Consider the following 26,027-nt stretch of genomic DNA (forward strand, 5'->3'; position numbering starts at 1 on the left):
ACACACACAGAGAGAGAGAGAGAGAGAGAGAGAGAGAGAGAAACACACAGAGAAACAGAGAATGTGAAGACAGTCATGAAAATAAAATATTAGACAAGAATATGCATTACTGTCAAAAGCAAAGACAGACACATAGGACAGTCTATATCTTTTTTTTCCCAATTGATAGTTTGCCCACCTAAACATACAAAGCCCAGTACCATCCATCCCTTAAGAACATTAATAACAATGTGTAACTACACAGAGCGGAATCTTAACGTCAGCTTCTATTGTCTTGCCATGGCTTCTCTCTCTCCCTCTCCTCTCTCCTCCTTTCCATTCCAGTCTCCTCCTTGTCCTTCAAACTTCTCTCCCGCACATCTTTCCTTCTCCTCCACTGACAGGCCTCCTTCTATCTTGTACCTGCCCCTCTCCTGTATTTTATAAATTCAATGGGGAGAAGGTTCTGGTGAAGTCACCTGACTCCTGAGTAGGTGACTAGGCAGCTGTCCTTGGGGCAGTGGAATTAGCATCAAAATACAGATAACTCCAGGGCAAACCACAACATTTCCCCCTTTTTGTCCAGTTATAAAGCCTTTTCACTTTTATATAAATTGAGTACAATTATTATCATTCTACAGTTTATAGAACATATGATATACTCAACACCCAGTCCATCACTATATCAGTTAAACAGAACATTTAGTTATCCATTCCAGCTTAAGAAAGGCTTAAAATCTATATTACATCTTGGCTAGCTTATATATTATCTGATAACTATCCAATAAAATATGTATATTCAGAGTTAAACAGCCTGATAGGCTATGAGACTGTAATCAGTCTTCAAACCCATCAGAAATCTTTGAATGACCAAATATGTATACGCACAGGAAGCCTAACACAGCTTCCAGAACTAAGAGGTTGTAGAGACAAATCTCCACTAGCACAGTGCCCTGTTAGCAACATGTGAGCACAAGTCTTCAGCCTTCTGGCCCAAAATCAATGGACAGACTCTTGAAATGCAGATTTTGAAGGGCTGATCACCCTATATTGGCAGAGTTCATCAGTCAACTATTCTGCATAATTTGTCCTTTTCTGGATAGTATTAGTCTGCAGATGAAACAGGCAGTTTTGTCCAGTGGCTGCCTAGTCACAAAGTATTGTCTCACCTGGAGGTAGAGATATTCAAATTCTTTGTTAAATCCACCAAAGGGGAACTGTTAGGAGCAAATATGTCTCAACAAAAGATAAATAACTTTAAATCTCAAATTTTGTGGATTTCTGACATTTTTGAAAACCATCTACCTATATAAGACAACCTGTACTGTGGTCTTTATATCTTAATAATATCTTGAAAGTACTCTCACAAAGTCAGCAATATGTTTGCTATTTGGCCCTTAACTCACATGTGTAATCAACTCAGAAGTTTGTAATGACATCAATAGAAGGATTGGATCTACACCTTGTACTTTTAAACTCTTTTAACAAATAAATTCTATATCAAAGCAAAGATATGATTTTAGCTTAGTTACCAAACGAGATTATGACTATACAACTCAATCTACCTAATTCCTCCCTGTTAAGTTACAACCAATTTTAAATTCCCCATAAAAACAACTTTAGAATAACTGCTATCAGCCCCTCAAAAGTCCAGGGAATTGGGGTGATGACTCCTCCATAACTTCTTCAAGCTGTACATGGGCATTGAGATATCCTTGGGGTAAGGGGGTAGGAAGAATGAAGCAAATGCTGTAGCAGATGTGTCCTGACTGAGCCCAGCTGAAAGTCCTTGAGACCAGGACTCCAAGTAGGCACACTCTGAAAAATACAACTCTCAAGACAAAAGTTTAGAATTGAGATATCTTTTTGTTTGATTCTCCTGAATCAATTTTTTCAGGTGGTCTCCCTCTATTAAATCTGATCAGTATGACTCTGCGAGGTTTCCAGCACCCAATCATACTTTTTAAAAACACAAAGACAAAATCTTTCTCCCAAAATACTCTGTTCCTTAGTCTGAAACCAGAAAAGCTTGTATCTTGCACTCTCTCCCAGAGTAATAATATAACCATAAAACTCAAAATCACACCCATTATGAAGATTAAACAATTTTTTAAAAAGGAAATAAGCTAAACAATGAGCCTGATAGGCTTTTGTACTCTGTGATATCAGGAAATTAACCCAAAATTCCCATGGAGCCCATGTTAAGAGAATCTGAACTTCCTGTTGTGGTAGATATAAAAATAACCACCACTCTCGCTAGCCAGCATCAAGAAGTCATATGGCCCTTAGTGGGGGTAATTAATAGAACAAACCAAATACCTTCTATCAATTCCAATATCAATATGCAACATATCAAACCAGAACTTTAGTCCAAAATATATCCATTTGTTAAGCTCTCTACCTGGAGTCACAGATTTTTCTTTAACCTTAATAACTTCTATAATATATGTCTGCATTCACTCTGCCTGGTGTTACAGACATTCATCACAACTCCCTACTTGGAGATAGTGACTAATTTTTCCCTATCTAAGTTCTGAACCATGGATGAAAATTCCCACCTGATTCAGGTAATCTCTTTAGTCTCCTTTCTAAAACAAACTCAATCACCTTTTAACAATACCGTAATTAAGAAATAGCTTGTCTAACTAGGATTTCAACCCAAAATTCCCGTGGAGTCCACGTTAAAAAGAATATGAGTGTCCTGAAAGACTTTCTAAGCAACTTTCTTTAAAAAGCAGCTTTTAATCTCTAACTCTCTGAGCTGCCATTACTTATCACACAGCCTGGGACCTATAGCCTGCCAGCCCAGGCTCTTCCCTGTTTCTTTGTTAAATTTCTACACTTGAGATATCACATGACTTAACATGGTGCTAGCCTCCTCTTACTTAGAAAATAAAAACTTTCTCTCAATGTTTAGGATTACTAGTGGATTCTTGTCCATCACATTAGTTCGCCATCTGTTGTTGTAAAAATATAAAAAATAAAAAAAAGTATTGGTTGTCTTTTATCCTGCTAGGTCCGTACCACAGTGCCCCAAGATATCTGCTAGATATCTTCATTCTCAGTCAGCAAAGCCTTTCACCTGCTTTGCTCCATCCCATATCACGCTGCTGAAGGCCTCTCTCTGAGCTGTCAGCAATCTCTCTACCTATCTAGTACCCAAGGCAAGTTTCCATGCCAGAAACACACATCCCAACTCCATGGTGGCCCAGACCAGCTGCCTCACACTCAATTCCACTTAAATCTACACATGAAAAAACACACAACGCAATGACCTTTGACCCAATTGGTAAGATATAATTGCCTACCTAAACATACAAAGCCAGGTACCATTCATCCCTTAAGAACATTAATAGCAACCTGTAAATACACAGAGTGGAATCTTAATGTCAGCCTCCATTGTCCTGCCACGTCTTCTCTGACAGTCTATTTCTTAATACACAGAGAAGAAAGATCGTACTTGTCCTTTGACATTAGAATCCTGGCCAAAGAACTTTGATAATAACTTTACTTTTGTTTTAAACAGATCATTTGTGACATTTTAAATGTCAGTTCTGGAAAATTAATACAGATTCCCACATTTTTAAATATATCTTGTAATTTTTAAGATGAATTACAAAGTGTTTCAAGGATGGGTAATTATATTTTTCTAGTCTTAAAGATCTTTTGCTATTGTGTAGAACAATAAAAAAACAGGCACCTTGAAATTTCTTAAGAAATTATTTTCTAGTTTTTCAGATTTTAGAGAAAAGGTAAAAAATAATTGAGAAATGATGGGGCTTGAGCAAAAGGACACACGGGACGGGAAAAAGTAAAATTACAGTTTTTAGCTTTCTCCCTTGGGCGTCTACATCTCAATTTCATAAAATTAGTTCTCAATGTACTTAGATATAGAATGAATCATTTTGAAACGTTTAGGTTAACTGTAGGCCCCTTACACCCTGATGTTTACATTTCTCTTTCCAAATAACATCCTATACAGAGTAGACTGAATTTGGGTGCAAAACTGTCTTTGTGGTGACTGTTAAATGATTATATCATAAGGCCAGATAAAGCAATTTTATGAGCTCTGTGAGTATGAAATGCACAATATGCATTGTTATTTTTCCTCTTAATTTGCATGTAGTTGTATGTGTGGTTGGGGAGCTTTCATGTAAAGAATGGGTTCAGACATTGGTTTTCAGTGGTAGATGCTAAAATGCATGAGGTTCTTCTCGGTAACCTCACCAAGAGAAGACTTAGACAGACAGGAGTTTAAGAAAGGAAGGAATTTGGGCTGTCATTGGCATTTGAGATGGCTGAAGCCAAGAGAGGTTCCTGGGGATTCCCTGAAATGACTGGTGACAGTTTCTAGGAAGGAAATGGTGACACCTAGGAATGGCAAGCTGAGTCCATTTTTTATCCACATCCAGGTGAATCTAGATGACATTTAGTTTATAGCTATAATTAAAATAAAAGATGAAATATATCATTGGGATATAAAGTAAAGGAACTTTCAATTAATCATAGTAAAGTGTGAAGGATGAGATGAATGGTAGAAGTTCACTGACGTTCTACCTAGTTTTAGCCTTAAATGGACTATTTTTCTGCATGAATATCATGTAAATGGCATTGTGGTGCGTACCTGTGATTTCCGTGATGGGGAAATGAAGGCAAGAGAATCAGAAGTTCAAGGTCATCCACTGGAACACGTCAAGTTTCAGAACAGCTTGGCTCACATAATCACAGTCTCTGTCTCTGTTTCTCTCACTGTCTCATTGACCTCAATGAGAGGTCAGAATAATTTGTAACAGCACTATTAAAATGTATAATAAAAATTTCCTTAGGTATAATAACTGATGTGATTTGAATAGAAGCCACATATGTATCTCTAAATAACCTAGAGTTAAAATACAAAATATCACCAGAAAGTAACAAATTATACATTATAAGCCATTTTTCTTTCCATTAAATAATTTTTTGATAGCTCCCCATGCAATAATTCCCAGAGGAACTTGAGGTGTGTGCAAACAACTTACATTAGTATGGTATAAAGAAGATAAAACCTCCCAAAACAATATCACGCAATCAGAATTTCCAGAGTACTAGGTATACTAATCTCATAACCTTGATTAAATCACTTCATCTTGATGATGAATTAAAAGATCATTGTAGCACCAGGACAGTATGTTTCTACAGCAGAAGCATTTGTGAAGGTCTATCTTTTTCATCCATTTCTTTAGACAAAAGATCTATATGCAGCTTTGAAATAGAGTTCAGAATATGAAACTGTCAACTGACATTTCCAGGAAGGTTCCTGGAATCTACGAGATGCTTTTGAATCTCAAAGGAAACTCAAGTGGAATTAGTCCACTGTATTTGGGGCTACTAACATCAGAGAACAAAGCAGAAAGAGAATAAAGGAACAGAGGTTGTTTGATACAAGAAATTCTATGGATTGTTGTGTTAACCTAAGATTTATTAGCTATGGAGATAAGCAAACAAAGAACACGAATTAGGTAGATCTAGGCCTCCAACACATATTTAGCGGATGTTCAACTTGGTCTTCATGTGGCTTTCCTAACAATTGGAGCAGGGGCTGTCTCTGACTCTGTTGCCTACCTTTGGATCCCTTTCCCTTAGCTAGGCTGCCTTGTCTAGCCTCAGTGGGAGAGGCTACACCTAGGCCTGCTATGACTTATGTACTAGGGACAGTTGGTACACATGGGGGTCTTTCCCTTCTGTGAGGAAAAGCAGAAGGGGGAATGGTGGAAGGGTGTGGGAGCTGGAACTGGGAGAAAGGAGGGGGTTGTTGTAATAGGGCTTGAATTTAATTAATTAATTAATTAATTAATTAATAACATAATTTCTATATCAGCTTTATTGCCTAAAACACAGACACACACACACATACACACACACACACACACACACACACACACACACACACACACACACTCTTAATTTTGATGGTAGAGTTGAGTGAGTACTTCCCAACATTTGGAAGTGAGGAATTCTTATTCAGTGAATGAACTTCAACTTTATGAACATGATTCATCATATGTCAAGAAGAAATGAAAGCAGCATGAAGTAAAAGCTGTGGGTTCCAGAGAAATGTTTGAGAAATACAAGGTTAAAATTCTTCTTTTATAATCAGACTAAATTGAGCAGTAAAATAGGAAAGGTACTTACCACTATTTGTTGTTAAAATCATTGCATGAAATATGATTTTAAATATACAATAATCATTCAGATTGCTACCTGAATTATGAGATGTTTGTCCGGTCCATTCTCATGTGTGGATATTGCACTATACAGCAAGAAAACATTTTGGGAATTACCATGAAAATGAAAATTAAAAATTGAAAATCCTAAAGGTAACTAGCAAATGGGAAATTGTAAGATTTTGTTTTTACAAACATGTATGACATAATATCAAAGATACTAAAATATTTAAATGGATTAACAAAACTCATGTACTTAAGATTTGAAGAAGAAATGAATTTGAAATGAGGGCCATTTTAATGTAACTAGACTAAAGACTAAGGAATATATTGAATAATTTTACTACTGAAAACTTCCTTTTGGGTAGTTACTGATCTCCAAATTACAGATAGAAAGAAATATCAATTAAAAAATAATTTATCATATATCCTGGAAATGTCATATTGATGGAGAATAGAAAATTTCCTTAAGAGTTCCCCTTCAGTATTTACAACATTTCTACCTCAGGTTTCTTTGGGCTTCTATTCATGTGAGGAGCTTGGAAGTCACCACCCCACATAAATGGGTCAAAATCTTGTCACACTAGAAATTTACAACTCTTAAATGAGTTTGATTATTGTAATCATAATGCAAAAGTTTATCAATAAAGTTAAAGAGAAAAAGAAAAGGAGAGTAAGAGAGAGTGAGAGAGTGGGCAAGTGAGAGAGAGAGAGCAAGACAGAAAGAGACAGAGAGGCAGAGAGATGCAGAGAGAAGCAGAGAGAGACTGAGAGACAGAGAAAGAGAGAGCGAGGAAGGAGACAGAAATGGAGAGAGAGAGAGAGAGAGAGAGAGAGAGAGAGAGAGAGAGAGAGAGAGGAGGAGGAGGAAAGAAGAAGAAGAAGAAGAAGAAGAAGAAGAAGAAGAAGAAGAAGAAGAAGAAGAAGAAGAAGAAGAAGAAGAAGAAGAAGAAGAAGAAGAAGAAAAGAGAATTAACAAGAATGGAAACTGCTAAGCAGATAGATGCTCAGGAAATAATGCAGAACAGTAAGCCTAAACTGCAGTTGATGAATTGTTGGTGAATCAGTGTGCACAGGTGGTCATTTTGAAAAATATACAAAGCATCCTGTTTCTCTTAACAAGGCCTCCTGCAAAGAAAACCTATTTTTTCATCATCCCAACTATCTCTGGCAAAGAGTAATCGAATAATATCCAATTTAAGTCTTCTGTAGTTAATCTGATAGGGAAAAATCTGAGACAGACTTGATAAAGTCATCACGACCTCCACAGTGTTGAGGCAAGTGCTCCTGAAAGGCCGAGACCTTACACAGGACTAGGCGCTTTCTGTTCATCACTGCATTACTGTCTGCTGTTTACACAGCACATTTTGCACATTCTTCCATATTCAGTGTTTTATAAAATGTTCCATGTTTATTGGAGGGCACAAGTCCAGTCTGAAGGGAAAAGGTAAGCACAGCAGCAGACAAGGATATGGCACAAATGCTTGGATTAATCACTCTTGAGATTTTAAAATGCGGATGGTTATACCAGGTGTGGTGATTCGCACCTGTAATTCCAGCATTTGGCAGGAATTCAGTGCATTTCCATGCCATTCATGGGCATAGAGTGAGTGTCTGGCTAGAGAAGGATTTACAGTGAGACCATGGGTGCTAATCACTCATCAAATAAATAAATAAAGTAATATATATTAAATAACTCCATCTGATGTGATCGGCTCTAAAAGAAAAAAAATCTATAGCTTCTATGAACAGATGGTGTATGAAAGCTGAAGGATGAAAATATAGGAAACAGGAAAAACTATAAGAAATAATCCAAACCTTTGTAACAGACATGCAGAAACTCTTTGATGTGATGTTACTAGATTAGATGTAGTTAAGAATTACTAAAGATGAGGAAAGGCCATCATCTCTACTAAGACAAAGAGGCACAGAAAGCCGGGGGGATTACATCATGTATTCTACACACTAAAGATTTCAACCTATCAGAGGCACCTCCTCCAAACTTCATTGTGTGATACTTTACCCTCCTGGTATATCATAAAGGATTAATTTTTATGATTTATATGAAATTTATTTATGTATATGATGCTACCATTTCTAGCCTCATCAGCATGCCTATGATGTAGTTTCAGATAGCTAAAATTCACTTGCAATGCATTAATAACAGAAGAAAATGGAAAACAATCTTGGAAGATGTAACACAAATCATATGGATGAACAAACAAAAAGAAAAGGTTGGGAAATGTGTATTAAAGCTTTTACACCTAGCTTAGTGGCACAACACTTGCTTGCCTAGTGTGCTTAAATTAGCCCCCAGCTTTAAGATTTTGGTGGGAAAATGAAACAGCATTTTCTTGGTGATTAATGTTAGAGTGGTATATCATCCAGCTAATTTCTATTATTGTCTAGGCTCTTTATTCACAACCCGAAAATGTTCTTTTTCCTTCCTTCTATCTTAGCTCCTGTGATTCAACATAATTGTCTCGCATAAGGATATTTAGTAGTGTTTGAGAGAAATTCTTCTATGTAGGAGCAGAAAACAAGTAACACATTCCATTTAAACAGTGTCCACTTTCCTTGGGAATTCCTATAGTTCATATGCCACAATACTACACATCATTCAGGCAACAAACATAATATATATGACAAAATATTTAAGTCTTTAAATTTATTTTTAAATTTATCCCCTTTGTTTTGTAACTCAGGCAAACAGCACATAGCATTACAGACTGTCTGAGCTACAGAATCAAAATGGGCAAATGAAATACATAGGCGAATGCCAGCAGCAAACCACTGAACTGAGAACGGGACCCCCGTTGAAGGAATCAGAGAAAGGACTGAAAGAGCTCAAAGGGGCTTGAGACCCCATATGAAAAACAATGCCAACCAACCAGAGCTTCCAGGGACTAAGCCACAACCCAAAGACTGACCCTGGGCTCCAACCTCATAGGTAGCAATGAATAGCCTAGTAAGAGCACCAGTGGAAGGAGAAGCCCTTGGTCCTGCCAAGACTGAACCCCCAGTGAACGTGATTGTTGTGGGGAGGGTAGTAATGGGGGGAGGATAGGGAGGGGAAGCCCATAAAGAAGGGGAGGGGGAGGAGTTAGGGGGATGTTGGTCCGGAAACTGGGAAGGGGAATAACAATCAAAATGTAAATAAGAAATACTCAAGTTAATAAAGATAAAAGAAAATGGGCAAATGCTTCTGGAGGAGCAGCATGCCGAGATTTGTTGTGCATGGGCTGGGCTTTTCTGATATTCTCCTGTGGTTGTGGTTCAGTTGGTGAGCAGTCCCGGAGTCCAGGTAACATGACTCTATCTTTCCAGAAAAGTCTGAAAGGAAAAATAATGTTTCACAAGGAAATAAAAATGTGATATAGAAGGCTGACTGCCCTTGTGGCTTCTGCTATGATGAAGCATCAGAGGGAGTGCTGATGTAACTCAATGTAAGTCATGAGAAGAGGAAGAGGAGTTAAATATTCAAAACCTATTTAAAACTAAACTTCTTAAGATCAAATAGTAAAACTCTACTCATTAGATCTGCAGAAACATAGTAAACATCATCAGTGCTGGTGAAATTTACTGCAGTTGGGAATAGACTTGACCCAAGCCAGTAAGAGCCAGTTTCATGCTCACATATTATACATAGACAATGCTGTTTCCACACATCCAGATTCTCCCATACTCTCCATACTGCAATAAATTGGAAAACCAAACCCAATTAACCACCTACTGATTTAGCTTTATTCATTGAGTAATACAATGTCATATCAACTTGATGCAGATATTAAAATGCCTATCAACCTGACAGATAATTCCAAGGTTCATAAATAACCTATCAATTTGATGAAACCTTTCATAGCCATTGATAGAACCATTGAAAAAAAGGAGGAGACAGGGATACAGAAAATACTGTGAACAATGCTGCTTGGGCCCAAATAAATATAAACAAATATAAATACAGTGACAGTTTTATGAAACATATATTGAAAGAAAACTGTAACACAGAATTGAAAATAATTATGCTAAGGAAGAAGAATCAATTATTTACTTATTTAACAAAATTATTTTCAATTCTGTGTTATATTTTCAAATTCACACAATTTCCAATTGATTCAATTTTAATTCAAAATTTTATTTGCTAAACATGTCTATAAGTTTTCTAAGTAATTTTTCCCAAGAAAGAAACATAAAAGTGAGTAGTGCAGTTTTAGATGGTATGAAAACAAGCATTCAGGTTCATATCCAGAAAGTGATTGATGAATGATACATTCTAGAATGTAATTTTGTAATTTGCATGATACTCTACATTAAGTAAATATGCATATAAATACTTGACACATATGAATTTTTTTTGCTATAAATGTGAGAAACACAGAGACCAAAGGTGTAGGGAAAAACATACCATGCAGCTGGTGGTCTATATTGTTTCCAAGACCTGTCAACATGTAACATAAGTATGAGTGGGAAATGTTTGGTACATTGTAGTACATGGTGGAAGATGCATTTATTGGAAGGGACAGAAAGACAGGATTTGGAAAATAGTCCATGACACTGTTGCCTCAGTCCCTCCTTGGGGTCCTTGGTGCTATAAGTAATAGTTTAGCCCACTGGAAGCTCATTAAGATCTGCTTTAAAACATGGACCAAGAGAGCAGAGTAAAGCAAGGAGGTGCATTTGAGGGGAAAGTGTGTGTGTGTGTGTGTGTATGTGAGTGTGTGTGTGTGTGTGTGTGTGTGTGTTTTCATTGTTGAGGGAGAGAGGAAGAAAAAGATAGACACAGATATAAACCTTCAATGTGAAAATTATGTATCTTGCATGGACAAGTTACACAGGTCATATGGAGTTATAATATCATGGTAACCCTAAAAAGCCAGTTGTGCTGACATGTGTATTTGGTGGTAAACATCAGCTAGATAATTGGACTAAGACACACTCAACAGTCGGGAAATCATGTCTGATAATGAAAATTTAGTTTTGTACAGGGCTAGTAAATTCATGGATATTAGAACAGAACAGGTAATACTCAGTTTACTCATCCAGTATAATTGTTTTTACACCCACAGATAAGTGTAGTCTTCACCCTCATGAAGGAAACTTCCCTTTCTAAAAGTTGTAGACCATCACAGAAAACCACAACCAATCAAAATGCAGAGTTGTTGAACCAATCTCAATTTAATCAATTCCTAAAACTATGGCTCTCCTTCTTTAAAGGGGGAATAAAAATATCCCTAGGAAGTGATAGGGAGGCAAAGTTTAAAGCAGAGACTGAAGAGCCAACGATAGATGAAGCTAAGAAGTGCAGGCTGACAGGAACCGGATGTAGATCGCTCCTGAGAGACACAGCCAGAATATGTCAAATACAGAGGCGAACGCTAGCAGCAAACCACTCAACTGAGAACAGGACCTCCGTTGGAGGAATTAGAGAAAGGATTAAAAGAGCTGAAGGGACTTGTGACCCCATAAGAACAATAATGCTAACCAACCAGAGCTTCCAGGATCTAAACCACTACCCAAAGACTATACATGGACTGACCCAGGGTTCTAACTGCATAGGTAGCAGGGAATAACCTTGTTGGGGCACCAGTGGAAGGGGAAGCCCTTGGTTCTGCCAAGGTTGAACCCCCAGTGTAGGGGATTGTTGGGGGGGCGGTAATGGGGGTGAATGGGGAGGGGAACACCCATAGAGAAAGGGAGGCGGAGGTGTTGCGGGGCTGATGGACAGAAAACCAAGAAAGGGAATAACATTTGAAATGTAAATAAAAAATACCCAATTTAATAAAAATGGAAAAAACAACAAAAAACCAAGGTTCTGAAATTATTGCAAGAATCAGAGGGTCTCCTCTGGGAGCTCCCAGAGACTAAGCTACTAACCAAAGAGCATATATGGGCTGGTCGTAGGCCTCTGGATCATATATAGCAGAGGACTGCCTTGTTTGGCCTCAGAGGATGAGGATGTGCCTCATCCTGTAAAGACTTGATGCCCCAGGGAAGGGAAATGCTGCAGGTAGGCACATTCTCAAGGAGAAGGGGAGGGGGTATGGTGTGAAGAACTCTGTGAGGGGGACCAAGATGGGGAGCAACATTTGGGATGTAAATAAATAATATAAAATAATAATAATAATAATAATAATAATAATAATAATAATAATAATAATAATAATAATATAGAATCAGAGGGGCATGAAGTTTTCTGTGATATTATTTCTCCCTGGAATATCAGAAACAACACCATGGAGTTTATGGCCACATAAACATGAGCTAAAAAGTACAACACCAATAGACACGCTATCTTGGAAGGGATAAAGCTCTTCTGGTCTTGAGCTTACACAAAGACCTACAGGCAAGTAACGCATGCTGAGCAGGAGAAGTCATCTTCCCCAGGGCAGACCATACCAAGCAGCTATTCTATAACAAAGGTAGGCACTGAAAACATATATAGACAGGTAACATTACTTGGGCTGAACACGATACATGTACATGTACATACATACATATATAATCAAAAATACAAATATAAACATATATAACCAACCATTAAAGAAAAAGTGATCATTAATTCAAAAACAAGAGAAAAGTTCATGGCAGGGCTTGGAGGGATGAAATGGAGGAGGTGTATTATAATATAAAAATATTAAGAGTTAGTCTAAAGAAACAGCCACTAGTTATTTAAGTTCTAATTTATAGGCTTTATAATGTATTTCCCTTTTGCATTAATTTTGAACAATATCCAGTTTATAAACAGCTGTTGAAACTTCTGTCTTACATAGTCATAGATGAGTTTATGATCTTTGATTATTAGTGAGCATAGTTTTGGGGATACTATACTGTAGGAATCTTTCAAACGTGGAAATAATTAATTGGAGAAAAGAAGTACATCCTCACTTGAAACAACTAAAATTAAAGAGAAATATTGTGAATCTTTGTATATATCAGACAAGGATTGATACAAATCTTTGGCTCTAATGCTATGAATTTAAAACAGAATAATGGTAAGTGAAAACCAAACGCTAAATTTAGAATGCTAATAGTTAAATATCAGTGATGTCCCTTTCCTCAGTTTATCTTTCATGACTGCTTTGCCCTTTCAAAAGCGTGGCTACTAAATTAAAAACAATACTTAGCAGACGCACTGCGGCACAGCGGACACTGGGAACCTCACTGACTTCACATTTCAACAGTTTTCTTCAGATGTAAATTGCTATTCAAGAGTCTTCCAGTCATTTTAGCATGAGTAAGTTATGAAAGTTATTGCTATGAATCTCATACCATACTCTAGAATAATAATTTTCAAATTATTTTCTCTCGGGCTGTGTGCTTCAGAGATTCTGCATATTTCTAATCCAATTTTCATTTTATGTATATTTCTGTTAGAAATCTTAATAAAATCAACATTGCTTTCAAAAGGGCCTGCTAGGATTTAACAGCAAGAAACTACGGATACATTGTTTTCTCTGCACTAAAACTTCTCTCTTGTCATCCTTACTTTATTAAACTATCTTGATATTATTAAATGCGCACTAAAATTAGTTATCAATTTCTGGCTGGTGATCTGACTTCTTAGACTGAGTATAGTAGGAAGAAATTGCAAGGCCCACAGATTGTGAGGTGGCTGTATTATTGTGTTTTCTATGACCTCTAGTTGCAAACGTTCATGTTCACTGAAAGTACCTCACTAATAATGATCATGTGCTATAAATTAGATTATCTAGACAAATCCCGATATGAATACAATATTCTTAATCATTTTCTCTTTTGAAATTTTTATGGACACATACTCATTGCACATTGTACATTTCATGAGGACATTTTCACAGAACTTTAAGTATCTATATAAATGCAGTATCCACAACTGACAGAACAAAAGATATTCATATTTAAAACTCTCTCTTAAAAATTCCAAATGCTGGGGAGACCCTCATTCCCTGTTGGTGGGACGCCATCAAGTATAGTCATGATGGAGATCACTGGGGAGAATTTTTCCTAGGCTTAAAGTAGATTTACCATATGACCTAGCTCCACCATTCCTTGGTATATTCCCAAAAGACTAGACATTTCACTCCACAGCCTCTTGCTCAGTGTTGTTCAGTGTTCCTCTACTCATGAGAGCTGGAAAATGATAGCATCCTAGGTATACTTTAACTGGTGAACAAATGAAGAAAATGTGCTAAAGAGACACACTGGAATTCTATTCAGCTTGTAATGAGTAATGAAATTTATAGGGAACTAATGAAATTAGAAATTATCACACTAAGTGAGGTGACCCAGAACTAAAAAGACAAACACCATATGTTGCTGCTTTCTTGTATATTCTGGTTTATAATCTTTAGAGAAATTTATAACCTTAAATAGCCACAGAAACCAAGAAAATGGGATCTGCATCTTTGCAATATTTGTTATCTGTTGTCTTAATGATGTGAGGTAGATGGAATCTCAGTGCACTTTTAAGTTACAATTAGCCAATTGCTACAGATTGTGAACCTTTCTCTGTAGGTTTATTGGCCATTTGTACATCGTTCTAGAATGGTCTGTTATTTCATTAGCTCTCTCCCATGTTTATATATTACTCCTCCATCAGATGTGTATAGTCAGCAAATAGTTTCTCTTAATTCTGTAAGCTGCCTCTTCACTTCAATTAATTGTTTCCTTTGCCTGGAACAAGACTTTTAATTACATGAAATTGTTTTGTCAATTTCTGATATTATTTCCCGTGCAATTGTAGCACTTTTCAGAAAGCCTTCATCCATGCTTATATCTTAAGGCATCTGCCCTATATTTTACCCTTGCACTTGCAGAGTTTCTGGTCTTATATTAAAGTCTTTGATCCATTTGTAATTGATTTTTGTACTGGCTAAGAGACAGGGATCTTGTTTCATTTTTTCTGCATGTGTATATCCAGTTTCCAAGCACATTTTGTGGAAGATATTATCTTTTCTACAATGTATACTTATTTAAAGGCATATTTGTATTCTATTTGAAATTTTTTCCTAAAATTTTGTAATTTATTGTGTGTATGTGCATGCTGGCATGTGCATGACATTGATAATTTTTAATAGAAAACCAAGGAAAACTTCATGGGGTTGCTTCTTTCTTTCAGGGTATCAAACTTGGGTTAAAACCCCACACAGAGGAGACTTTAATCATTGAGCAATCTTTCTTGTCATCTCATTGCAATATTTTATATGTTTATTATCTTCTTTTGTTTTATTAAATAGTCTTATAATTAGTCTTTTAAATTCATTACTTCAGAGTTCACTTTATCTCTCTTTCATTAAAGAACAGTACAGAAGCAGGAGTAGCTTGAGGCCAGTCTACTTTACAGAGAGAGTTTTAGGACAGCCAGGGCTACACAGAAAAACTCTGTCACAGAATACACACACACACACACACACACACACACACACACACACACACACACACACATGCGCGCACACACACACACGTACACGAGTAACTCTTGGTCCTAATATCCAGAATTATGTCATGTTTATGTTTTTTCTTTTCAAGTTAGTGACTTGTTTCTTCCCTGAACACATGTGTTTTTTTATAAGAAATCAAGGACTTTGCTTTTTAAAAATGTCTTCTTCTTCCTTCCTTCCTTCCTTTCTTTCTCTCTCTCTCTCTCTCTCTCTTTCTTTCTTTCTTTCTTTCTTTCTTTCTTTCTTTCCTTCTTAATGTACTTAATCTGTGTTTAGTAATCTCTGCGATGGATGTGAATATTTTCCATATATGAACATCTTTCTTTGTACTATTCTGTTCATTCACAACGACATTCCACAGAGCACAATGCAGTGTTTATAATAAGGAATCAAGGACATTTCTAAAAAGATGTCATTTTTTTCATTTTTAAACTGCATTTAATAATCTCAGGAATAGATGTGGTTCGTTTGAGGTTGTGAACACAGTTCTTCATGTTTTTCTGAACATTGACACAGGCATTCTAACCTAACACAATATGAGCATGCCCATGAGTAACTTGTTGTCCTATAGTCTAGAACTGTGACATGCTTTTTGTTTTGTTTCAAGTTAGAAATGTTTCTTTTCTTGTTTTTATAAGACATCAAGGACCTTGCTTTAAAAAAGTCTTTTTTTCTTTATTTTGTTTTTATTCTTTCCTATTCAATCTGCTTTTGGTAATCTCTGCAATGGATGTGTATTTTTTGCATATGTGAACAGAGTTGTTCATATTTTCCTGTTCATTCACCCAGGCTTTTCACAGAACACAATACAGTGTTTTTAATAAGAGATCAAGGATGATTCTTTTAAAAAGTCCTCTTTTTTATTGCATGTTCAAACTACATTTGGTAATATGTGCAACAGATGTGGTTTTTCTGTGGTATATGTATATGGAAGTATGTACATACATATATGCATGAAATAATTATTGAAAAGAGGTCATGACTTTGAAGAAGAGTAAGGAGGGTTATGTAGGAGGGTTTGGAGGAAGCAATGGGAATTGTTCTAATTATATTATAATTAAGAAAAGACATCATTGTGGAATTGGTGTTCCTCAAATGGGTCATACTGCTTGTATTCTCATATTTATTGAATTTGTATGTTGGTATTTGCATCTCTTGGGGTAAGTTCCATGGTAGGTTTTCCTGTTTGTTTTTGTTTGCATTTCAGCTCTTCTTTCTGTTGAAGTGTTTCCAGTATTCCAGTGGGACTTTATTGTAGTAAGTGAGGTCGTGTAGTAGTTGAATGGGGTGTAATTCAGTACCTAGGTCTTTAATCTACATGTACAGAGGATAGACATCTCCAACATCACTATAATAGTGGGATCTTAACTTCATAAACAACCCGAATTAGCAGCTATATCACTATGTGAATATCATGATAACCAGTTAAATACCAGTAGAGTATTAAACTTCACTCTCTTGGGACAAAGAAGCAAGGGAATGTGGCGCGTATCCAATAATTACTCAGATTACAAATTGAAGTAGACTGAGTAAATAAAGGGAATAGTGTTAAACTAACTGAAAAAAAAGAATTGGAATGAGAACAGTATACAGATAAAAGAAGCTGGGAAGTGTTGGAATTCACAAAGTTTCAACAATATTCATGATAATAGAAAGTTAGAATTGAAAAGTTAAACCTGGTGAGGGTGCAGAAGCAAGAAGAGACATAGGAGTTGCAGGCTGGAATTAGAGGGAAATATTATGGGATGTGTATAGGGAGAAACGTAGAGAACATGGAATGGGTGCAGAACCATGCAGAGAAATAATACGATCTAATTAAGCATTATAAAAATAGATGTAAGGACATTTAGATAAATTGCACAAGAGAGGATATGTTTTAGAAAAGACACAGTGAAATGAAGTAAATTAAAACACTGAGGCAGTTACACTATCTTCCCTGGTATCATAAACTTTTAATTCCTCCCTTCTCTGTGATACTGTGGGACAACGTGTGATGGAAAAAGCACGGTGTTCGGTTTTATTTAGACTCTTGGATGAGCTGCTTTTATCTAGCTGTGTCTGTGTCTTGGTCTGTATCTGCTTTATTCAGTCTCCATACCGTTTCATCTCAGGCTGCTGCTGTTGTGATTAGGTGGATCTCCCATCTGTCCTGAGTTCAAGGGTGAACATCTCAATTGCTTGTATTGCCACTCACCCAGGCAGTCATGATGCATAATTGCATCTTCAGGCTCACACGTCACACATCGTCTTATTTCCACAGTCTGAAGAGGCCCTGCTCCAGTCCACGGTGTATCCAGAACCTGGTTTCATCTTTACAGTCCAATTGGTATTTACTTTCCTCTATAGTGCAGCTGCTTGAAGAAGACACACGACCTTCCTGAAAGTCCCCAATGGCTTGACTGCCCCCTGTTCACATGCATGGTAAACAGCTATTTAGGGAGCACTGCACTGTAGATGGACTCCAGATTCAGTCCCATTCTTTGCAGAGAGGTCTTACCTGATGTAGTCTCTGTGCTCTCAGATAATCAATCCCTTTTGTTTATTATCTTGAATATTTTCTTTCACCAGATTACAACCAGAACACACCTAGGATGTGTTCTTATCAAGGAACATGAACATGTGTGTATGTGTGTGTGTGTGTGTGTGTGTGTGTGTGTGTGTGTGTGTGTGTGTGTGTACCTACTAGGCTAGGCTGAAAGGTCAATAAGCCCCAGGAATCAACTGTCTCTGCTTCTCTGGAACTAGGATTAGAAGGGTGTTCCTCCAAACCTGTGCTTTTACATTCAGTTATGTGAATTGAACTCAATTCCTTGTACTTGTATTAAAAGCATTTTATTAGCTGAGCTATCTCCCCTGTTCCCTGTACTTTTTAATAAGGGTACTTTTCATGTGTTTTCTTACAGTAATGCTTTCTACAGATAACTGTACCCTTTAAGAGTTACAGATACTTTTAGAAGCACATTTGTATTCTAGGTCTTCTCATTGTAATGTAAAGATTTAGGAAAATCTTTTCTTGTTACATACAAAATGATATTATCTAGAATAAATTTTAGTTTATTAGCCAAACGTCTAGAGTTGGTCTGAATGGGGCAGAAGGAAAACATGCATTTAACCAGGATTTGTTTGGTTGGATTTCACAAAAATGACTATATTTATACTGTAGATTTAGAGAACACAATAGCTTTCTACAAAACAAAGTTGAATGCCTCAGATGCTGAAGGCCTAAAGGATTATTGAAAAATGGATTCACTTACAATACACACTGGAAAGCAGAATAAGTTGGGCTGTGACGTCAGTAGCAGTTTTAGCAGAAGTGCTATGGTAGCAACAGGGTAGATGCACTCGCCTGAAATGGCAAGAGCCGCCAGGCAAAAAGACAAAAGCTTTTGTCCTGAGTCTTTCTTGTATCTGGGCTGCTACAGTGGGACTTCACATTTTAATTAATTTAATAAAGACAATTCATTGCAAGAAGATCAATATTTTAACCTTATTTAGATAACCAAACACAGCTATGACCAGGGATTTGTCTCATGGGTAATTCTAGGCCTTGTGAAATTGACAATTAGTAGTAACCATGGCATTTACTAATGTGGATTAAAAAAATCATGAAACCAGAAAAGAGAGCTTTTATCTGCAATGACTCTCATAGGTTCTACACTTGTTATTAGTGTATTTTTGGGGTTCCCTGAAGGGCGTTTTGCTATGGCTAAGGGCTTCTTAAGAGGGTCTAGCTAACAGCCGAGTCTAAGACTGCCTTATGCAGTACTCAAAGTCAACAATGCCCTATTGTACATTTAGGTTAGCTCTTTCCTTCCAACCATGAGGGTGCTTTGTCTCTTCCTTGCTTCCCTAGTTTATGCATGCAGTATCCCACCTAGATCAATGATGCACTTCACATTATATATATATATATATATCAGATTAATGAATAAAGGAGCTGCTTGCTTCCCATTCCTAAAGGATAAATGATATTCTTGTGTTTTTTTCTTTAATAATCGTCTTTATTTTAAAAAGGGAAAAAACCTAAAATATATTACCTTCTTACTTTTGCCAAATGGAGGATTGAAAACTACATATTTCTCTTCTTTGTCTCAGGAAAAGAACATCTTATTTTTCCACATCTGCATGAAATTCCTTAGGTATTTGTCAAGCCACACTGTCCATTCACAATTATGAAATTCCCTCCTGTGTAACAAATACATTCTTTGTGTCTTTATTCTCAGGCTTATTGCACTGAGTTAAGAGGATTAACCTGGTCGTGGAATCTATTATTCTCTACATTAGCAGAGAAAAAGAAAAGATTAATGTTGCGAAGAAAAATTACAAAGAAATAGTAACATTTATACTTCTCTGCATTTTAATCAAGCTGTTTTGAAGTTGAAGGAACAAATATATTCATTACATATCCTGCACACACTAAATTTTTCTTTGTGTCTTTGTCACCTTTTTAACTTCATCTACCAACGATCAGGTCTCCTTTTCCAGGTTTTCTTCAAATAGGTACTGAATGATTCTTTGTTTAGATACACATTCCTGATGATTGCCCTCTCAGTAGAAATGCCACAAGTATTTCATTGACAAAAGTGCCATTCACGTCTCAAAGACCTACTGGTTTTTGTTACTACAACTGGCTTCCTAGTGCATACTTGATGTTCTAGCTCTATACAATTCACTTTCCCTGAATCTTGTCATTTGTATGTAATCACTGTATAAATAGAACAATCTAATTGCATTTCCTGATAGTTTATGCTTAGAAACTTAGAAAAATTCCTCTGTAACCAAGAGCTCACATATTAATTCTATAAGTAACATTCCCCGAGTTTCACACAGTTTTTAATACCCTTATTCCATTTTACATATCAGTCCTTTTGGCATTGGAATATGTGACATTGGTAACACACATCATTACATTATGTTATTACGTAAACATTTTAATAGTTTATAATAGGAGAAGAACCCACGTTTGTGGAGACAAGAAAGTGTCCATTCACCATAATTGCTTCTTCAGTGTATTTTATTATCATGAAAATATAATAACCCCTTAGTGGCAATTAACTAAAGGATACATGTTCTAAACTAAGAAACCAGTTTTTTTTATTTTTCAGTGTCATTGGCTTTTACATGTTTGTCACCATTATTATTACTGTGCTTGTTTTGCAATGTACTTCTATTGATAAAGACTTTTTCTAAGGTAAACATTTACTTCAAGATTTATTAAAAATCTATCCTGACTCTGGGAAACTTTCAATTTCAAGAGTATCTCCAGTGCATAAATAATAGAATAGCAGAGAAGAAAAATTAAAATTTACAAGAATGGCTCCCCTGTCTATTTAGTTTTAGCTCTTGCCACCAACCCTTTAGACTTGACTCCTCCAATCCCCTTGTCTCACTGCCATCTTTCCCATCAAACAATTGCTTTCCCTTTGATTTTCCTTCCACCTTCAATTCTCACTGTCTTCTGACACTTCTAGCAATTTCTCAAGGATTCGTTTTCTCTCTGCCCTCCCAGAGCCACCTTATTTCTCTCTCAACATTCTTACCCACTTTGATTCAGGCTTTCATTGTTCAACTGCACCGATAACGTCTAGCTAGATTTTCTGAAGTAATGAATTCCAAAGAACTTACTGAACCCTAATTGGCAATAATTTCTTAAGCTACATTTCCAACTATTTTCAGAATGTGTCCTCTTGAGACATCCAATATCCTTATAAAATTTAATTTTCTAAATTTGGGTTCCATTCTTGTTGCATATAAATTTACATATAGAGACATAAATTTTTCTGTTACAGACCTAAAATATATAAAACTATCAGCATTTTCCCTGTCCTTAACTCATAATCAACTGTGTAACCTACTTTATTCAACAAACAAACAAGAAAATACAAGACCCTGCAACACCCACACATGCTGGTGATGCTAAGAAACTGTAGAGATGGAATTTACACACCATTTATTTTTGTAGCCAAAAAACCGGGTATCCTTTATACAAGGAATTTTAAGTACATCCTATGTTGTTACACCTTATATTATACTGACTGCATAGCCAATATCCTGAGTCTTCCTATTCACAGTTTCCTTTGGCCGACGTGTTCTCAACAACAGCTTTCCCCAGTTACTAGTCACCATGGGTTCACTTTTCAGCTTTTTGAGTTGAACTCTTAGATTCCGCATATGAAGATATGTGGTATGCATCTTTCATGTGTGAGACATGGTGGTACTCACTTCATAAGATCATGGAATAATCAGAGAATAGAGAGCAAGACCGTTTATTGTACAACTTGTAGCCCCAAAGGGCAGGTGCTCCAATTGAGTGCAGAGAACATATTTAAAATCCCAGCTTAAGCTAGTCCTTTGTTTCCTTCCTCCTTCCTTCCTTCCTTCCTTCCTTCCTTCCTTCCTTCCTTCCTTCCTTCCTCCTTCCCTTCTTCCCTTCCTTCCCTCCTTCCTTTTTTCTCCCTCAACCTCCTTCCTTCCCCTCCTTCCCTCCTTCCCTCCCTCCCTCCCTTCCTTACCTCCTTCTCTCCCCCTCCCTTCCTCTTTCCTCCTTCCCTTCCTTTTTTTCTTTGCTGAGTGACCTGGAGAGTGCAGTGTTACAGGCAATCTAGGTCTCATCTTTCACTTTTTCCCACTCATTTACTTTTTTCTCAGCAAAGTCCATGAGGGCATTAACTGCCATGATGGGTATATTGCTTATTTTAGAGCTTATCATGTGCCAGAGTTCAAAGGAAACTTGACTCTTGGTAATTTTCTACCATAAACCTCTACTTTGTATGGGAAATTATCTGTCTAGCTAAGTTCCAGAGGGCATAGCTAGACTAGCAGGTCTAGGCAGAGGACTAGTATTTTCTGTTTATTTGTAATTACCCCCAAGTAAGTTTAAAGAATATTTGAAAGTGAAATATCAGATTTTATTTCTTACACATAATTAGTATATTTAAACCAGTTTAATGCTGTTCAGAGTTGCTCACATTGCCTCAGTTGACAGACATTACGATTATGATTATGATTATGATTATTATAGTCTGAGTGACCATGATATTCAGTTTATCCAAAGCTATACTTTATGTCTTTTGCTGGACTCTTAGACACATTTTAGATTGGTAATGTTAGTTTTGATAAGGTATAAGCGCTAAAAATATTAATAATGAAATTTTCTACCTTCTCAAATTTGTATCCATTTCTAAATTTTGTGGGCTAACTTGCATTAAGAGCCCCTGCGTTTCTGAATCTGGTGTCACTAAGTAAGTCTACACAAAATGTCCATTGAAAGAGACTGATGCCAACTGAGAATATACCAAATTTTATGTGAAAAATAAATACCAATTTCCTTAGGACTTTCTGCAAATATTTGTAGTGTTATTTATATCTCCCTGTGTCCAGATACTGTCTGCTTCTTTCCCCATTCCTATTCAACCTATTCTCCTATTCTCCTATTTTTTCCTTGAAGAGAATTAAATTGCTTATTGATTATACATGATAATGGATGATGCACAAGGTTCAGTCCTATCTCTTATTTAATTTGATACCATTATTCAATGCCGATATGACAAAGGGTATGTCAACAGCCATTTTATAACCAAATTGTGACTTTGCTTGGATTATCCAATCAACGAAGAAACTCATTAAAGTCACAAGAGTAACTGGCAGTTTAACTACACTAAACTTTCTGAAGACAATGGATTCTTCATTCAAGCAGCCATAAATTAATTCTAAATAGAACATGACACCACTAGAAAGAATTCTAATTTCACGCTGATGAGGAAGTTTACCAAGATGGTTTCAAAGTAGAATAACTTTACACACACACAGACACACACACACACACACACACACACACACACACACACACACACATAGAGAGAGAGAGAAAAGAGAGAGAGAGAGAGAGAGAGAGAGAGAGAGGAATATATTATGAATCATGATCAGATATATTTAGGAATTTAGGATCAATAGGCATAAAAAAGGTCTAGAGAGAAAATCCCTTTATTTTAATGCTTTATAACTCCTATAGAACAAAAACTAAAATAACCTGTTTTAATCACAAACACCAAACACAGTCCTGGAGGTTTTTTCCCCCCAAATACATGAATATGGCCTAAAACATGTCATCTTTTCAGTGGCTAGACCCTGCCACCACTGTGCTTGGCTGTGTTCACAATCTGTTGCAATCTGTAGCTTCCCATACCTCCTGTTTCTTTTCCTGTTGACCTTTGTTTCTTAGCAGTAATTAGAAATGTTGCTGTTGCCACAGCTGCTGTTCTTGCTTTTGGAACCATATAGCCAACTTGGTTTTTGTGGTCTAGAAAAGTGTTAGCCTCTACCACCATAAGGGCAGAGTGTCTACCTTCTAAATATTCTCCTTTCATTAGCCCAAAAATTAAAGACTGATTGTCATAATTGACAACATTCTATCATCTCCAAAATTGTTTCCATCATTACCAAATCCATTATAGCCATCCCCACTGCCAACATGCATGGCTTCACCAAAGTTAACACCACCACTGAAGTTTCCTTCTTGACCAAAATTTTCATGACCCAAAACGACGTCTGCCAGCAAAGTTTCTGAAACTAATTTAACCTTTATGCCTGGATGAAGCTCTAGTTATCTCTTGCTTTGACAGAGTGTTTCTTCATGGATTGGTCATTCACAGTACAGGATTTTTAACAATCTTATCCTCAGTCTTGTTCATCAAACGTCTACTGTTTCTGCCTGTCATGATTTCAGTTACTTCATTTTTTCTCCATACCTACACTTATTGCTGAAGTTTGGGGTTCCTAAATAGAAAATAGGAAACTATAATGCAGTAACTCAAGTTCCAAAATGTACTGGATTGTTTGTCTTTCAATTTACAGAGGGTGTACCAGAATAAACACCTCTTCAAGACTGTAAAAAATTATCTCATTTGTGATGTCCTTTACTGTCTTCTTTAAGACTATAAAAAAGTCTTTGTCACCCAGGTCTCTGAGAGTCGTTTCCCGACTCAGCTCCTACACGTTCCATAGTTCTTCCGTCTGCTGCTGTGTATCTTCTTGCATAGCTGCACCCACTTCCTCTCTGGTGGTAAATGTGACACAGTTCCTGGATCACATGGTGTTTGGATATTTCATAAACACCTAGCCCATGAGTGTTCCCTATTGCTCAGAACAGCTCCTCAGACTTGTAGATTGTTTTTGTGAAGAGCTTCCACAGCTCTCCTATCTTCTTTAGGAAACTTTTGACTTAGACATAATGGCAGAGAGGTGAAAGCCTTCAGAGGTGCTTCAGCTACAGTGTCAATAGGCAGAGAAAGGCATTGTTCTCCTTTATTGTTCACACTAATGCAGTCTATCTTGCTTCTTGAAATTCACCCTTTGTTCCCCATTTAAGTTCCTGATTTCTATACACAGTTAAAAATCAAGGCTAACATTGTCAAGTGAATTTGTCTTTTTAATCTGGGGTTACCTCACTAAGAATAATTATTTCTAGTTCTGTATAATTGTAAATTTTACAATTTTTGCCTTTTTTCCATTTATTCCAATAGAATTCCATTGTGTAAATGTACCACATTTTTAAAAATACATCCATCCATTGACATCTAGACTGTTATCATTCCCATTTAGAAAAAGTCATGTTGAAACCTATTACTGTAGCAGCTTCCATATCAATACACACATACATACATATAAAATAAGTTCAAATGGGACCACCCAATAATTAGACAACCACATCGTTACAAGATATCATAGACAAAGAAACAAATGTCCACTGATAGTAACGGCTTAGCTCTCTTGAGTTGTTGGTAAGTGAGTTCCCATAGACCCCCGAATATTTCATGTTGGCAATGCTCTTGATTGCTCTGCAGAACTTAATAGTAGAATCCTATTGCTAAAGAAAATACATACTTGAGTCATAGAACATGGAGAAATTAAGTTTGTACTCCCTCAAAGCTTCATCTCTACTGACTAGCTTTCAAAGTCCAATGTACATTATTAAAATTAATCACCAATCATATCCATCTATGAAACATGTGAGTTACAGTAATTCCCATGACAGAGCATGCTCACTAGTATAATAGTGGCACAGATGTCATCAGAGTAACCAACTCATTTTTTTATTGGATTTATATTTCACTTTACAAGTTGAAACCACACAGCAAACATCATTATCTGGGAAAGGAACTTGTGACTAGCCATACCATGATAACCAATTTTTCTGCTAATGGATATATTATTAAAGAGACTCCTAAGTACTTACTTTGTATTGATAGAGTGATACAATTCTCAATCCTTATTAGTGAAGTTTTTTATACGGTAAATAGCAAGTATCACATATACCCAAAACTGGCCAACTTGTGCAAATGAGAGAGATTGTAGGTGATTCTGCCTGAATGAAATATTTATTGTAGAAGGCTCAGTGATCATTATTGACAAGGGGTAGAAAGATTGT

The sequence above is a fragment of the Rattus rattus genome, chromosome 4 (assembly GCF_011064425.1).
Source record: "Rattus rattus isolate New Zealand chromosome 4, Rrattus_CSIRO_v1, whole genome shotgun sequence".
Classification (NCBI taxonomy): Eukaryota; Metazoa; Chordata; class Mammalia; order Rodentia; family Muridae; genus Rattus; species Rattus rattus.